We start from the raw sequence: 18765 nt of genomic DNA on the forward strand, positions 1-18765 counted from the left end.
CGCCAGAATAGCTATTATTAAAAAGACAGAAAATCACAGATGTTGGCAAGGATGTAGAGACAAAAGAACTCATTCACTATTGGTGGGAATGTAAATTAGTGCAACCTCCATGGAAAACAGTATGGAGATTTTTCAGACTAAAAATCAAGCTATCATTTGATCCAGCAACTCCACTATTGGTTATCTACGCAAAAGAAAAACAATCAATTTATCAAAAAGATACCTTCACTCATATATTTACTGTAGCACCAGTGACAGTAGTAAAGCTATAGAGCCAACCTAAGTGTCCATCAATGGAAGAAGAAAATCCACTAGATAAAGAAAAAGTGTTATTTACATAATAGAATACTATTTGGCCATCAAAAAGAATGACATCGTGTCTTTTGCAGCAACATGGGTGAAACTGGTGGTCATCATCTTAAGTGAAACAAGCCAGACACGGAAAGTCAAATAACTCATGTTTTCGTTCATAAGTGAGTGCTAAAAATTGTGTCCACATGTATGTAGAGAGCGGAATGATAGACAATAGGGCCTCAGAAGAGTGAGGGGCAGGAGACGGGTAGATAACAAGAAATTGCCTTATGGATGCAATGTACATTATTTAGGTGATGGGTACCCTAAAGGCCTGACTTGGCCACTAGGCAATCTATGCATGTAACAAAATGGCACTTGTACACCATACATTTATACACATTTCTTTAAAAAGGAAAAGGAATACATCCCCCCAAAAATGAGATTGTGTCAACTGTTACTCTGTAGGTTAGGGCGTCAGTAGAAGCAATATTAGACCTAAACCGAATAGCATTCTGATTCACATGTTCGTGACTTCATGGCGGCAGGTAGACCTCAGACCCTCCTCCAGCCCTGTCAGATAGATGCCCACACAGGTAAGAATAAGGGAAGAACCAGGGTCTATAGAAGCTGGCAGTTGGGGAAGCCTTACAATAGTTGACTATTCCCCAATGCATTGCTTTTCGCAGGAGGAAGATGTACGTGAGTCGAGTCACCTAAAGTTTAGTATTGGGAGAAGAAAAGGGGAATTAACATTTATGAAGAACCAAAAAATAGATGCTATGAGTGTTCTGTATGCTAGACTCTCAATTTAATCTTTCAGATACTCTGTGATGTCCCATGTTTCCTCAGATCTGAGACATGTTCCCCACCAACCCACAGCTGGACATCTCTGAAACTGAGGACATGTGCAAATCAGCAGTCCCCTACAATCAATATTTGTCAAGTAACCATCATGACACAGTTGTGACTGCCCAGAGATGCTAACATGATTGTAAACATGATTATATAATTAAGAATCTAATTAAGTCCAAAAGAGAACTTTAAGCAAGGTTAAAATAAAAATTCTAAGTAATGAGAAACCATTGTATTATAATTTAGTTGGCACTGGTACACAAGCAAGTCAAATAAATGCAAATCCAAATTAAAAATCCAAGTAAAAGTGCCAGCAGCAAAACTTACAGTGACTAGATAGAAAGTCCTAGCAGTAATTACACAACACACTTTTAGGCCACAGGAACCAAATGGCTGTGAGGAGGAGGCCAGGAAAGTGATGAACCAGTTGTGCTCAGCAACATTTCTGAAGGGAGAGACAAAAGTTGGCTGATTTTCCATAATTGTTCTGCCAGTTTAAGAGGCAGAACCATAAGTTTTGGTTTCTCAATGCATTATTTTTAAAATGCTGCATCAGCAAAGTTTCTGATAACAATTTTAGGAAAAATTAGCCAAAACTTAGAAATAAGGCAGAGGGAGGGCCACACCTCCTCTCAATGTCTGATAGACCACTTGTCCTCTAATGGAATGCACTGCTTTTGTTTAATTGTTTGTTTGTTTGTTTGTTTTGAGATGGATTCTCACTCTGTTGCCCAGACTGGAGTGCGATCTCAGCTCATTGCAACCTCTGCCTCCCAGGTTTAAGCAATTCTCCTGTCTCAGCCTCCCAAGTTGCTGGGATTACAGGCATATGCCAGCATGCCTGGCTAATTTTTGTATTTTTAGTAGAGATGGGATTTCATCATGTTGGCCAGGCTGGTCTTGAACTCCTGACCTCAGGTGATCCACCCGCCTCGGCCACCCACAGTGCTTTGGAAGTCTTATGAGTCTTATGATTCTAATGTTACATGTTTTTTAGTTATTTACATTTATGATATTAAATTGAAAGGATGTTTTCAAAATTTGAAAACAGTATGTGGTCATTTCAGCAACTTAACATGCTGCTTTATTTTTATGTTTATTTTATACGATTTTTAAAAGTTATCTAAGTATTTGGGGAAGCTTCTCAGTCAGATACCCTTGAAAAGATCTGAATATAATAAATCTGTAAAGGAAATGTCAATATTTGAAGGGATCCCATAGCAAATTTAATTAGCCGCTTAAATATTGTAAGTGTACTTTTTGCATTTTTTATATTCAGGTTTCTTTCTGAATATTTTCATTTCTGATCGACAGACTTTCCCAAATACTACACTTAGTGCATGTTGAGCATACAGTTTCCTAATAAATAAAGTAATAAGGTTTAGAAGCTGAACTTTAAAAACTTAAGAATTAGCTTCAATACGTTGAATATTAATTTTTAAAATCAAAATAGTCCCTGAATAATCTTTTCTACCTAAAAGGACTCCAAGAATCACAGACACCCACATTCAATTTTGGGTGCAGCAGGCAGAGGCCAGACCAGCTCATCACCGCTGACCCTTTCAGAGCCTCAGTGGGTAAAATGAGTGCGTCCTCATAATGAGAGCTGCTATATTTGGGATCCTCTCCTTGCTCCTCCATTCATGATCTTACTTTCCTTTCAGTCCTAAAGATTCAAACACGTGGTGTCAGTGTTGCTCTAAAGCACAGACTGATTCCCAGGGTCAGGCTCTAAATTGTTTAACTAAATCCATTGACAAATCACCCAGAAAAGCTTTTAATATGTTTGCAGGCTTAACCATAGAAGCAAAGCAAATTGTTCTTGAGATCTTCAAAGCAGGCGTGCAGGTTTCACCAGTTCTTCCGCTTGCCCTGGGCAGGTCTGCAAGTCTGCTGGAACCTGGCACACAGCGGCCCTCCTGCCCAGCCACCCGGTTCCTGAGCTTCCTCTCCATGCAAGAGTCCACTTGTAAAACAAACAACAGGCTTGGAATTGTTCCTCCCCTTCACCACCAGTAAGTATTTCACGCAGGTAGAAAAGCCGGAGGAGGAAAAGGTATTGAAACACAGTAGAAAAAAAAAAAAGAACGAATGGAAATAATGAGTTGAACTCAGAGGCTCCCAGCTTCAGGAATCATGTCTGACACTTGGCATTTGGCTCCTGAAGCAGAAACGCATCTTCCTTGTTTCTCCCCATTCAGTTCTTCCACTTCTGGATCCTCAAACTCATGCCGGGATTCGAATGCGTTGGGTGGTTGGTTCCGTTGCTTATTTTAATTTTTTAAACTTTTTAACTTATTTAAATTTTTAATTTTAATTTTTTTAAACCATAACTGCTTTGTGCTTAGAAGCCTGATCATTTTTCAGCTGTAGTTACAGACCTCGCCCTCTCCCCATCCTCTCGTCTTTCTGATCTCCTACCCTCCACCACATGGGAGGGCACAGATTCCCTCGTGCCCCAGCCCTGCTGTAGCAGGCGGTTAGACAAAACCACATTGTCCTCTATAAACGCAGAAATCAAGCTCGCTCTCTCTCTCTCCCCTTTACCCACCCACCCCCTTTTTCTGTTCTCTCTCCTTCTCTCTGTTCCTTTTCCGTAATGTCAAATCTGTTCCACTAAGGGGTTGCTCTTTGACTAATTCCACCACTTAATTTTCTAACATTCATTCTTGACTTTCAAGGAGGAAACTTCCGTTTTGAGTGACATTTCTCGTGACTGAATGAATGTGGACCCGTTTCTCAATACGTCAGAGCAGAGGGCATTCACAACCTAGGCTTGCTGAGGAGGTGGCGCGGGGCTTTTTACTCCACGGAGGAATGAAGAGTGGAGCCTGGAGTGCACACCACTGTCCGGCAAACCAGACGGCCTCTGCAGTCTGCAGGTTCCACTCTCCGGTCTGGAAAGATCTCCCAGCAGGTGGAGGCCATTGTCCTTTGCCTGACCCGGTCCCTGCTCAAGCAGTTAGAGGGCGAGGCCCAGACCTCCTGCAGACTCCAGATGATCAGTCCCTGGGATCAGACCCTGGGCACAGCTGGGCCTACTCCAGAAGGGTGTGGAAGGAGGAGAGGCGCAGATGGGATTCGTCAAAGGCAGCAGCACCCTTAGCACTTTGCCTCCATCCTTGATCCAGCCATCCGGCCTGGCTTTCTTCTCAATTTCTTTGGCCCTCAGTTTTCTGTTGTCTCTGCACGATGGTGACTTTAGTCACCAACATTGCTGACTTCGGTATTACTGAACCTTGAGCCTTTGGGCCAGCATGCTCTGCTTTTGGAATCTGCCATCTCTGCCCTGGACCCTGGAGTTGACAGGTGTTTGATGAGGTGCACTCTGTCGCATAATCTGCTTTTTTCTCTTGATCATTATTCTGAACATTTCCTCTCGGTTGTTTACTGGACTTCTAAATATTTTTCTGATGGTTGTGTTGTAATCTATCGAGATCTCCCATAATATATTTAACTAAATACTTTGTAGTTGGACAATTAAGCTATTTCCAAATTTTCACTGTACCAAATAATGCCTTGGTAAGTATTAGTGTAGTGAAATCTTCACAGTTACTTTTTAAAACATTTTAAAATTATACATACTGTAAACGAACATGTGTTCTTGATAAAAACTTACTGAAAACAGGGAAGACGAAAGTCCTCGTTAACCAGCTTCAATCGAGTTGTTACAGCCATCATAGAGGCACCCACTATTATTGGTTAATGTGTACCCTTTTTTGAAACATACGTACGTGTATTTTCAGATACCTAAGTGAGATATAGATAGATAGATACGCTGAATCGTTTTCATTTGTGACACCGAGTGGGCACAGATGTTAACATGCTGTACATTCACTTGGCAGTATGTCTTGGAGACATTTCCACGTCAACACACGAAGATCTGCAACTGCTGTGTGGGATTCCATAATAAGGATAAGCCGACGTTTATTGAGCTATTTTCTTATCCCTGGATATTTGGGTCGTGTTTAGCTTTTGCTGAGACAGACAATGCTGCATTCAATCTTCACCTTGTGCACGTGTGCAAATGTCTCTCTGGGGAGATTCAGAATGTTAGGTCGTAGAGGAAAAACATTTTGCCCACCAAAGTAGCTGCAAAATAACGCTGTCACCCGAGAGCGGCTGAGGGCACGTATGCCACCACAGCCTCGCCCACGCTTTATATGATCAAACTTTTGATTTTTGCCACTTTGATTAAAAATGGAACCTTGTGTTTTATTTGCATGTTTTTGATTTCTAATGAGGTTAAGCATCTTTTCAGGTATATTGGTCATACATCCTTTTTTCCTTTTGCTGTTGTTTTTTTATTTTTTTCTGAGACAGAGTCTCGCACTATCGCCCAGACTGGAGCGCAGTGGCACAGTCTCAGCTCACTGCAACCTCCTACTTCCAGGTTCAAGCAATTCTCTTGCCTCAGCCTCCTGAGTAACTGGGGTTACAGGCATGTACCACCACACCCGGATAATTTTTGTATTTTTACTAGAGACGGGGTTTTGCCATGTTAGCCAGACTGATCTCGAACTCCTGACCTCAGGTGATCTGCAAGCCTCCCAAAGTGCTGGGATTACAGGCGTGAGCCACTGCACTCAGCCTGGTCATACATTCTTAATCACCTCAGATTACATGCCTGAAAGTTGGGTTGCTGGGTCAAAGGACATGCAGTATATACACAGTGGTCTCCCCTCACCTGCCGTAGGTACATTCCAAGCTCTCCAGTGGATGCGGAAACCACGTAGTTCAGAACCTTCTAGATACTGTCTTTTCCTATGCATACATACTTATGATCAAGTTTAAGGTAAAAATTAGGCGCAGTAGGAGATTACCAACAATAACTAATAATAAAACAGAACAATTATAGCAATATGCTCTAATAAAAGTTATGTGAATATGGGCGCTCTCTCTCTCTCTCTCTGTCAAAGTACCTTATTGTGTGTAATATTTTTGGACCATAGTTGAACACAGTTATAATATTTTGGACAACATGGTTTCAGGTAACGGAAAAGCAAAACTGCGAAGAAGGGAGAATTACTGTATGTTTTTTACTCCGTGTGTGTGTGTGCGTGTGTGTGTGTGTGTGTGTGTGTGCGCCTACCTAGCTCTACCTATCTTATCTAACTATCTAATCTATTGCTTTTAAGGTGGTATTTTTTCCAAGATGTCTTTCTGTAATAATTAAACCAATTTATACTCTCACTACAGCATATATAAATGTTTTCTTACACTGTCTACAGAAGAGTTTTACTTTTTTTTTTTTCTAGGGCAGATAAACAAATATAACATCTTACTGATTTTACATTTCTTTCATTAAGAATAAGACTGGCTATTTTCATATCCTTTTTGGCAGTTCATTTTTTTTCTTTTGATTAACAGCTTATTTTTTATTTCTCCTAATTCTGTGTGTGGTTGTTCACGTTTATTTTTGTTCTTGCCAATCTAAAAACTCTCACACGGGTTAAGAATGTCAGCCTACATCTGAGTGTCAATAAGGTGCAGATAGTTCAGGGAATAATGCCTCACAGTGTCGTGACATGCTGACACAGTGAAATGACATGCTGCCACAGCGTCGTGACATGCTGCCACAGTGTAATGACGTGCTGCCACAGTGTCGTGACATGCTGCCACAGCGTCGTGACGTGCTGCCACAGTGTCGTGACGTGCTGCCACAGTATAGTGACGTGCTGACACAGTGTAGTGACATGCTGCCACAGAAGAGGCCCCCAGGAAAATCCACTTTGGGAACCCCTTAAGCAAATATAACTTTATGGGAAGATTGTCCTTCTTTGGTCTCTGATATGGTTTGGATCTGTGTCTCCACCCAGATTCATTTGAATTGCAATTCCCAGTGTAGCAGATGGGGCCTGGTGGGAGATGATTGGATCATGGGGGCAGTTTCTCATGCTTTACCACCAACCCCCGTTGGAGCTATCGTCCTGATAGTGAGTTCTCACATGATCTGGTTATTTGAAAGTCTGTGGCACCTCTCTGCTCCCTTGGTCCTGCTCCTGCCGTGGAAGACACCTGCTCCCGCCATGGAAAACAGCTGCTCCCGCTTTGCCTTCCACCATGATTGTGAGTTTCCTAAGGCCTCCCCTAGAAGCAGAAGCTGCTATGCTTCCTGTACAGCCTGCAGAGCCATGAGCCAATCAAACCTGTTTTAAAGTAAATTCCTCAGTCTCAGGCATTTCTTTCTTTATAGCAGTGCAAGAATGGACTAACACAGTCTGCATGCTGACACCTTGCTTGTAAAGCTGGCTGATGCGGCATTGCAGTGAAGTGGTAGATTTTGAATGTCTGAGTGTGATTAGACTCTAGCTGTGTGTTGTTGAATCATTGGTAGGTGAATTATGCCATCACAGGCCAGAATGTCCGGCCAGCCTCCATAGCAGGACCATCCCAGCTTATAGGAAATGGAAAGGCTCAGAGACTCCAGAGAGGCCCAGCACTGCCCCTGCCATCCCCCAGGTGGAATCAGGGCAGTGCACCTCCCACTGTGTGTGTGTGTGTGTGTGTGTGTGTGTGTGTGTGTGTGTGTGTGTGGAGGGGAGAGGTGTTGCAGTTGGTCACAGCTGCCCTTTACCTTCTCTTTTGGTCAAGAGTTCTCCCTTTCTCCTTGTTAGAGAAAGTTTGCCTTGGTTTTGCCAGTTTCCTGAAAGTCTGCGTTTTCTGGGTGTAAGCTCACTCACTGAGAAGAAGAGAGCCTATCCTTTCACCTCTAGAACAAGAAAGCTAGTGGGTAATAAAATACACATAATGAAAATGGTATGTGCCCTAAACTTCAGGTGAACCAGCAAGAGCGTTTTACAGCACACACTCTGACCTAGAATCATTCACACGGGTCCAAATCCCAGCTTCACTCTCATTGCTGGACATCGGGCTCGACGTTCCAAATTTTAGCTCTTCTCATCTGTAAAACAGCAATTATATTAGTACCTATGTTTAAGGTAGTTGTGAGCATTCACTGAATTTTGGTCCACCTGTGGATGCCGGCACAGCAGGCATTTTATGCATAATGTCTCTAATCATTTTTTCTCCATCTCAGAATAGAGACAGATCTCTGCGGGTGGAGGACCCTTACCAAAGTAGTTGGAGGGGACGCCTTAGGTCACACGACTCTCTTCTAAAAGGCTCTGGTTATATAGGAGTCCTATATGGCTAAAAGGACTTCTCTTGTTTGTCCTGGATGTGACATCAGGTTTAAAAAAAATCTCACTCCCGTTCAGGAGCCTGGCAACCATGCATTACCCAACAACGGTTACCATGGCTGCAAGGAGGAAGCAGCCAGCAAGCCCACAGAAGTGTGTATTGAAGAAAGGGAAGTCAATAGCTCCTGGAGTTAACAAGTGACTGTTATTTACGGAAGGAATGGTATTTGCAGATGGGAATGACTGCAAAATGCATAGAAGGACACAGCCATGCCCTTTCCACGGAAGTCACGGAACACACCTCGACACACTGAGAAGATGTCCACGACAGGGAAAGATGACGAAGGTCTCCTTTCTTCCACATCGTAGGAGATTTTCTGCCATAAAGTCATTATATTCTACAGTTGTTTATGTCCTCGGCATTTGGAGATAGCTTTTCTCGTGAAGTGAAGACTGGCTCAGATTGTTTGATTAACTGCAAGAATTGTGGCAATGGGAGGACGAATTCATGAAGGATGCCTCCCTTACCTGTATAGAGTTGTTTTCATTGATAAATGGTTGTGATCTGTAAAATTACAGATATCGACATTTATTTAAGGAGAATGAGCTGTATTTGGGCAGATTTGGCTTTGAATTCTGTCTCTACCTCTTAGAGACTGTGTGACAATTGTTATTTAATGTCTGAGTCTCAAATTTCTCGTCCTGTAAACTGAACATAACACTTATATAACACTGAATGTCATGCTTACATTACAGGATGTCCATGTTCTTCTAATCGTGCCTTTCTAGTTCCTGTATTCTCTGATGTTTTGACTTCTGGGGTCTTGCTGATCCTGGAAAGACTCCCCCTCCCAGGGCTGGTCAGTTCCTAGTAGTAGTAAGGGACTCACCTGCAAGTATGCCTTTTGTATGCAAGTCACCAATCCAAAGCCCATTCCCCCAGTGACCCCCTTTATCTAGCTCTCACTTGCACAGCCACTATCCCCCTGCCCTAATCACCCCAGGGACAGATATTAAACAACTAGAAATAGCCACGATGCCCTAGACCCTGGTGAAATTACTTAAAATGGGTAGTACTACACCTGCTTGCCTGCCCTACATTTCCCCCTCACAATCCATAATAAAGTCTCTTGCCCACATTTTCTTCTCATTCCCTCTGCCCCCCAACTCATCCTGGCGCTTCCCCACGTGGCCCTGCTTGGCATGGTGTGACCTCTGCTTTTGAACTATGAGTACACACTCTCTACATAATGGCAGTCATCTCCTGACCCATTTCCCTCACCATACCCGAATAATAATAAAACCTACTGTCTCAGCCTATTTGGGCTGCTATAACAAAATACTATAGACTGAGTGGCTTAAACAGTAAATATTTATTTCTCACACTTCTGGAGGCAGGGGAGTTCACAGTCAAGGCACTGAAGGACTCAGTGTCTGCTGAGAACCTGCTTCCTGGCTCATGGGCAACCAGCTTTTCTCTGTGGCTGAAAGAAGCCAAAGCACTCTCTAAGGTCTCTTTTATAATAGCACTAATCCGTTCACGGGGCCTCCATCCTCGTGATATAGGTGGAGCCCTGGTGAATAACCTCACCTCTGAACGCCATCACATTGGGGGTTAGGACTGTGATACATGCTCTTGGAGGAGACACACACATTCAATCCACAACACTCATGATGTAAAAACACATGCCTCAATCTCTGGAACCTGTGAATATTACCCTGTACGGCAAAAGGGACTTCACAGGTGTGAAGAAAACATGAATCTTGAGATGGGAGATTATCTTGGGTTAGCCAGGTGGGCCTGGTGTGATCACGAGGATCCTTAGAAGGGGGAGGCAGGAGATCAGCATGAGTAGCAGAGGAGGGTGAGGCCACGAGCCAAGGAATGCTGATGGCTTCTAGAAGTTGGAAGAGGCGGGGAATGAATTCTCCCCTGGAACCTTCGGAAGGAATCAACACTGCCAACACCTTAATAGTAGTCCTGTAAGGCCTATTTCTGGTACTCTGACCTCCAGAACTGTGATAATAAATGTGTGTTGTTTTGAGCCACTAAATGTGTGATCATCTCTTACAGTAACAATAGGGAACTAATATAAGTTTCAACAAATTATGATTATTTTCACTATCAAGTACAATAATATTCAGAATGTGGAAACACTTTTGAAAAGTTAGTGTCATGTGAAGACCCAAATATGCTGCCTATAAGAAGCATGCTTTAAATACAAGGAAACAAGTAGGTGAAAAGAAAATACATGGGAAATTATATAACCTGATAATACTAATCAAAAGAAAACTGGAATGACTATTACTACACAAGGCAAATGTCAGAACAAAGATTATTACTAGACATAAAGAAGATCATTTTATAATGATTAAGAGGTCAACTAATCAAGAGGTAATAACAATCATAGATATTTATGCATCTAACATCAGAACTTCAAAATACATGAAACAAAATGAAGAAGACAGCAAAGAGAAATCCACAAGTATTGTCAGAGATGTCTACAACTCTCTATCAACAGTTGATAGAAGAACTAGAAAGAAAATCAGTAAAGATATAGAAGATTTAAATGACAATATCAACCAATTGAACCTAATTGACATTTTTTGAACACTTCACTCAGCAACAACAGAATACATATCCTTTCCAAGTAAACACTGAACTTGTACCAAGATAGATCATATACTGGAACATAAAATAAATCTCAATAAATTTAAGAGTATTAATGTCATACAAAGTATGTTCATTAAACTGAATGGAATATAACTGAATTAGAGGTCAGTATTGGAAATATGTCTAGAAAATCTTCAAATCAATATAAACTAAATAACATACTTCCAAATAACCTACATTCAAGGAAGAAATCAGAAGGAAAATTAGGAGTATTTTAAACAGTATTTAAAACTGAATGAAAATGAAAAGATAACATATTAAAATGTGCTGGATGCTGCAAAAGCAGTACTTAAAGGGAAATGTATAGCACTTAATGCCTATTATAGAATAGAAGAAGGATCTCAAATCAAGAACTTCACTATCTACCTTAAAAAACTAAACAAAGAAAAGCAAATGAAATCCAAAGAAGAAGAAATAACACAATAAAGGTTAGAGTAGAAATCAATGAAATAGAAAAATAAAAACAATAGAGAAAATCAATGAATACAGTATCTGCTTCTTTAAAAAGATGAATGAAATTGATAAATCTCTAGCAAGACTGATCAGGAACAAAAGAAAAGAAATACAAATTACTGATATTAGGAATGATAATTAGATCACTACAGAGTCTACCAATATTAAAAGGGCAATTCAGAAATATTTTGAACAACTTTGTGTCAGTATATTCAACAATTTAGATAAAATTTTAAAATTTCTTGAAAGACACAAACTACCAGAGACCATTCAATAAGTAATAGATAACATTAATGGCCTCCTATCTACTAAAGGAAGTGAATTTGTAATTTAAAAGATTTTCATAAAGATCCAGATCCATAAGATTTCATGGCTTTAGTGGTGAATTCTATCAAATATTTAGGAAAATAAGAATACCAATTTTATCCAAACTCTTCCAAAAATTTACAAAGAATTAAATACTTTCCAGCTTAATTTCTGAGACCAGCACTTCTCTGATGCTAAAATCAGACAAAGACATTACAAGAACACTACAAATATCTCCCATAAGGATTTGTTAAAATCCTTAATAAATTTTAGCAAATCTAATACAACGATTTATGAAAATGATAATACATTGTGACCAAGTGTGGTTCATCCTAAGTTGGTTTAACAAACTTGAAAGGTTGGTTTAACATTCAAAAGTCAATTAGTGTAATTAATCACATAAGCAGACTTAAACAGAAAATATATATGATTATTCAATAAGTGGAGCAAACGCACTTGACAAAATCTAACATCTATGCCTGGTTAAAAAAAAAACCCTTGGCAAATCAGGAATAAAAGAGAAATTTCTCAACTTTATGGATGTCAATTTGATGTGGACATCTTTGAATAACCTACAGCTCACATTTACTTAATGATTAACAACTGAATGTCTTTCATCTAAGTTTAGGAAAAGGATAGCATGACCACAATCACCATGTTTATGCAACATTGTACTAGAGGTCCTAGCCAGTGCAATAAGGCAAGAAAAGGAAATAAAAGACATACAGACTAGAATGGAAGAAATAAAATCGTCTTTACTCACAGATGACATAATCACCTATGTTGAAAATCTTAAGGAAGCCACAAAAAAAAACACACTATAGTGAATACGTAAATTTAGCAAAGTTGCAGGATAAGAAAGCAATATACAAAACAAATTGTATTTTTATGTACTAGCAATGAACTATCTGTAATTGAGGTTTTAAAATGCAATTAAACAGCATCCAAAAATACGAAATACTTAGGGGAAAAATCTGACAAAGGACATGCAAGGCCTGTACCTGAAAACTACAGACCATTTCTCAAGGAAATTTAAAAACATGTAAATAAATGAAAGACTGTATCATTTTTTTTTTAGATCAAAGACTTGATTACATGTTTCCCCATACTGATCTATATGTTAATACAATCCCACTTAAAATTGCAGCAGGCTTTTTCATAAAAATTGACAAGCTGATTCTAAAATTTACATGGAAATACAAAGGACTTCAAATATAATAGATACTTTGAAAAAGTACAAAGTTGGTGGACTACATTACTTAATATCAAGATTTGTTTAAAATCTACCATAATGAAGAACGTGTGGTATTGGCATAAAGACAGAAAAATAGATTCATGGACTAAAATAGAAAGTCCATAAATAGTCTCACTTATGGTCAGCTGATCTTTAACAAAGGTGCCAAGGCAACTGACTGGGGAGAAGAAAATCTTTTCAGTGAATGGTAGTGGACAAATTAGCCACATGCCAAAAAAAAAAAAAAAAAGTGAATCTTGATTTTTACTCATCCCATACATAACAAATTCACTTGAATTGGATTATAGACTAGATAAGAAAACTAAAAATACAAATTTTCTAGAATTTTACAACTAAATTTCTAGAAGACAGGAGAAAATCTTAATGAGTTTAGGTTTGCAAAGATCTCTTAACTACAACACAAAAAGCACAGAACATACGAGAACAGAAAAGCAATAAATCGGAATTCATCAAAGTCCCCTACACACAACATGGATAAATCTCAAAATAATTATGTTGAGTGAAAAAGGCAGACACAGAAACAGTACATACTGCATGTTTCCATTATATAAAATTCTGTAAAAATGAAAACCAACCAATAGCACAGAAAGCAGATGAGTGGTTGCTCGGGGATGGTGAGTGAATCGTGGCAAGGGAGGACGTTGCAAAGGAGCACTAGGAAGCTAGTGATGGGTATGTTTGTTTTATTGATTGCAATGATGTTTTTTTGTTTGTTTTTTGAGACGGAGTCTCACTCTGTTGTCCAGGCTGGAGTGCAGCATGGCATGATTTCAGCTCACTGCAACCTCCACCTCCCAGGTTCAAGCAATTCTCCTGCCTTAGCCTCCTGAGTAGCTGAGACTACAGGCGTGTGCCACTATGCCCGGCTAATTTCTGTACTTTTTCAGTAGAGATGGGGATTCACCATATTGGCCAGGCTGGTTCGAACTCCTGATCTTGTGATCCGCCTGTCTCAGCCTCCCAAAGTGCTGGGATTATAGGCGTGAGCCACTGTGCTGGGCCGATTTTTTTTTTTTTTTTTTTTTACAGGTGACTATATAACATCAAATTGTATACTACCTCATATGAGCTTATTTCCTTTAGAAGGGGGCAAATATAGAACCATGAAAAAAAAATAAAGCTATTTTCATTGTCTAGGGCAAAGACTGGCAAACTAGAGCCCTCCGGCCAAAACCTGGCTTACCGCTTATTTTTGTAAATACAGTTTTATTGGAACACAGTCACGCTTATTTGGTTACCTATTGCCTATGGTTGCTTTCACAGTACAAGACAGAGTTGAGTAGTTAAGACAGAGATTGTGTGGTCCATGAAGCCACAAATATTTACCTACTATCTTGCTCTTCACAGAAAAAGGTTGCTGACCTCTAATCTAGTAGATTATAAAAAGAATACTTTTGAATTGAAATACCTGGTTCAAATCCATTTTTCATTACCATGTGACCTTGGGTAAATTATTTCACCTAAGCTTCAGCTTTTCTCACCTGTAAAAATGGAGATTTAAAAAAAAAAAAAAAAAAATCACCTTCATACATTCATACAGAAGGTTCCATGAAGTAAAACACAGACAATGCTCTGAGCTCTAACTGGCAATATAGAAAGTACTAAAGAAAAAGGGGCTTGGGGTAGCTATTATTATTTAGAAGTGAACATTTCTCAGTTGCTTTGGGGAAAGTGCATGACACTTACTATGAGTGGAGCTTGCAGGACTGGAAGTGGCTCTGGGTGAGTCAGTGAGCGGTGCGTGAATGTGAAGGCCTAGGACATGACTGTGCACTACTGCAGGCTTCAGAAACACTGTACACTTGGGCTGCACTAAATTTACTTTAAACGTTCTTTCTTCAATAGTACATTGACCTTACCTTACTGTGACATTTTACTTTATAATATTTTAAATTTTTAAAAAATCTTTTTGACTCTTTGGTACTAGCACAGCTTAAAACACAAACATGTTGTACAGCTAGACAATGCTTTTTCTTCATATTCTTATTCTATATGCTTTTTTCTATTTTTATAATTTTTTTAATTTTTTACTTCTTAAACTTTTTTGTAAAAACTCAGACACAGCCGGATATGGTGGCTCACACCTGTAATCCCAGCACATTGGGAGGCCAAGGCAGGCGGATCAATTGAGGTTGAGAGTTTAAGACCAGCCTGACCAACATGGAGAAATCCTGTCTCTACTAAAAATACAAAATTAGCCAGGTGTGGTGGCACATGCCTGCAATTCCAACTACTTGGGAGGCTGAGGCAGGAGAATGACTTGAACCCTGTAGGCGGAGGTTGCAGTGAGCCGAGATCACGCCACTGCACTCCAGCCTGGGCAACAAGAGTGTAACTCTATCTCAAAAAAAAAAAAAAAAAAAAACAAAAAAAACTCAGACACAACACAGGGTTATGGTCAGGATCATCAGTATTACTGTCTTCCACCTCCATATTTTGTCCAACTGGAAGGTCTTCAGGGCAGTAATACCCACGTAACTATCATCTCCTATAATAGCAATGCCTTCTTCTAGATACCTCCTGAAGGACCTGCCTGAGGCTGGTTTACAGCAAACTTTTAAAAATATAAGTACAAGGAGTACACTCTAAAGTAATGATAAAAAGTACAATATTATGTACATAAACCAGGTACATCATTGTCCATTATCATTATCAAGTATCCTATACTGTACATAATTATATGTGCTATACTTTTAGATGACTGGCAGCTCAGCAGCTTTGTTTACACCAACATCACCGCAAACACATGAATAACGTGTTGCACTATGACATTACAATAGCTCCAACATCACTAGGCAACAAGAATTTCTAAGCTCCATTAAAATCTTATGGGGCCAGGCACGTTGGTTCATGCCTGTAATCTCAGCGCTTTGGGAGGCCAAGGCAGTTGGATCACTTGAGGTCAGGAGTTTGAGACCAGCCCGGGCAACATGGTGAAACTTCGTCTCTACTAAAAATACAAAAATTAACCAGGCATGGTGTCATATGCCTGTAATCCCAACTACTCGGGAGGCTGAGGTGGGAGAATCGCTGGAACCCAGGAGGCAGAGGTAGCAGTGAGCCGAGATCGTGTCACTGCACTCCAGCCTGGGCGACAGAGCAAGGCTCTGTCTCAAAAAAAAAAAATCTTGTGGGACCACTGTCATATATGTGATGTGTCGCTCACTGAAACATCCTTATGCATATATGCTGTGTCCTCCCAATAAAGTAAGCTAGAGAGAAGAAAACATCATTAGGAAAATCATAAGGAAGAGAAAATGTATTTATATTCATTACGTAGAAATGGCTCATGTAAAGGTCTTCATCCTCCTGGTCTTGACGTTGAGGAGGCTGAAGAGGAGGAAGAGGGGGTTGGTCTCACTGTCTCGGGGGTGCAGAGGCAGAAAAAATTCTCCTGTAAGTGGACCCGTGCAGTTCAAACCCGTGTTGTTCGTAGGTCAACTGCACTATTTCTCTCTTGCTCCTCCCTCATTGTGACTAAAAGATGAAGATCCAAACAGTATTTTTAGTGCTATTTTTGCAAGCTGTATTTATAGTCAAGCTCTAAAATCCAACTGTACAGAGTCCCTAATGCCTCACCCTTAGATGGATTAAAAACTTCTCTAGAAAGGAGATGATGTCTTTATCTCATCTTCCCTTCCAGCACCAAGGCGAGTGTCTTACATTTAGGAATGTTTGATATGTTTTCGTTAGATGGATGGATGGATGGATGGATGGATGGATGGATGGATGGATGCGTGGATGGATGGATGGATGGATGGATGGATGGATGGATGCGTGGATGGATGGATGCGTGGATGGATGGATGCGTGGATAAATGGATGTTATAGATCTTCATTAAGGCAGCATCAAGAGCTTCACTCTGTGAAGTGAATAAACAAAAGCAAAGCATTAGGGATGCCTGCTTTGCCTTGCCACTTACTGCCAACAATGCCTAAGGCACAGGATGCACACGATCTGCTGCTGTGGTGTTTTCAGGGTGTTGTCTTGGTTTTTGTCTGTTCATTTGTTTGGAGTTTTGGTACCTCTGGCTGCAGAGGTGGAGGACATGTAGCCCTCTCTCGATGGCACACTGTCCCTATAGGGCTGGGCAAGGCCCTTCCCATGGTTTGTTTTTTGTGAACTTTTACTCTCCTCACCTCCTCATGGGTAACCACTGGAATGTGTTTATGTATTTTTATTTGTGCCAATTCTTTTAAAATACAGTGACTTCATGTGTGTATTTTTAATTTTCCTAAGGAGCGTTGTGCCACGCGTCTCTTGCTTTTCTTACCCTTTTCACTCAGCACTGAAATGTTCAGATCCACCCACGCTGCTGTGTGCACAGGAGGCCCGAGGTTTCTAAGCAATCCTTTGGTGCGGCCACACCTGCGCCTATCTATTCTCTCCATTTTGGTTTTTTAAGGTACAACTGACAGTAATTTGCCAGGTTAACCAATTCTATTTCCAGGGATTGGAAAAAGAGGAGGCCCTGCATCTCCTTAGCCCTGAGCCCTGGGAAGAGAGGTAGAGGTCAAGGAGAGGTCAGCCCAGCCAGGCCAGCTCTGTCCCCACTGGCCCCCTTGGGCAGCCGCTCAGCCCAACTCTGTTTTCTCACCTGCAGCAGAGTCAACAGTCCCTGCCCCACCAACCTCAGGGCTGATATGGTGCTTCCAGGAAACAATAGGAGAGGAAATGGCTGTGAATGGTGGCCATGGCCACACGTGGGCACGCAACCTGCCCCAGCCCCTTCCTCAGCTGCCCTGCAGCCACCCTGGGTGGTGGAAAGGAGGTGTGTCGTCCCTAGCCGCAAGGAGGCACTCACTCTCAGGGTCATGCAATGAATTGTCACGTCCTGGGTATACCTCTGCCTCCCTGGTTACACTGTCCTGCTCCCCATTCAGGGGCTGTGACCTTCTTGGGGGCTGTAGGGAGGTGCACAGGCCCCTCAGGCATGAAACCCACCCCAGCTTCCTCTGGATCTTTGCCAGTGTCACCTTGTCTCTTCCTCATAACCCCCCGCCACCATTTCTGTTCATGTGATAACTTTCTAACTGGTGTGGGGGAGCACATGCCCTTCCCTGAGTCCCGCACTAGGGACATTCCAGAGACTCGTGGCGGGATTTTAGGGTCATTCCAGCATGTGGTGTGCTCAGTCCAGCCCCATATTCCCTCAACAATAACAACAGCGGCAACAAGCAGTGAGAACATGAACTCCCTGTTGAAGCCAAAACACATTAAGAATGCATGCAGCCCAGGTGTGCACTGGCCTCCCAGCTTCCTCCAGCAAAGGCCCCCAGGAGCAGCGTGCTGGGCCTCTCTGCTGCAGGCAGAAGGGCCTGAACCAAACTACCCAGCTTTGGCGGAGCCCTCCCAGGGACAGGCATTGCCCTGGAGGCTGTGCTCGCTGGGCACAGGGAATGTTTCTAGTCGGCCTCACTGCCCAGCATTACTGATTTCTTCCCAGGCCAGTTTTTCCCAGGAGCCCGTGAGCTTCTGGACGGCTGCCATGAATCGTGTTCTTCCACTGCTTAACACCCTTCAGAGATTCTCCCCTGCCCTTGGGACAAAGTCCAGTTTTCCTCATTATGGCACCAAAGGCACTCCCTTTGAAACTGGGGCCTTCAGCCCTGCCAGTCCCCACTCTTGCTCTGTGCTGTGTCCATTGTTATGTTCTTGAGGTCTCTGAAAGGAACCACACTCTCTCCCACCTCAGGACTTTCCCCCATGCCTTTCCTCCAGCTCCAAACATCCTTCCCCACCCCTTCCTTCCCACCACTCGGGTAATTCTGACTTGTCCCTCTGGCGTC

This window comes from Mandrillus leucophaeus, unplaced genomic scaffold (genome assembly GCF_000951045.1).
Source record: "Mandrillus leucophaeus isolate KB7577 unplaced genomic scaffold, Mleu.le_1.0 Scaffold62, whole genome shotgun sequence".
Classification (NCBI taxonomy): Eukaryota; Metazoa; Chordata; class Mammalia; order Primates; family Cercopithecidae; genus Mandrillus; species Mandrillus leucophaeus.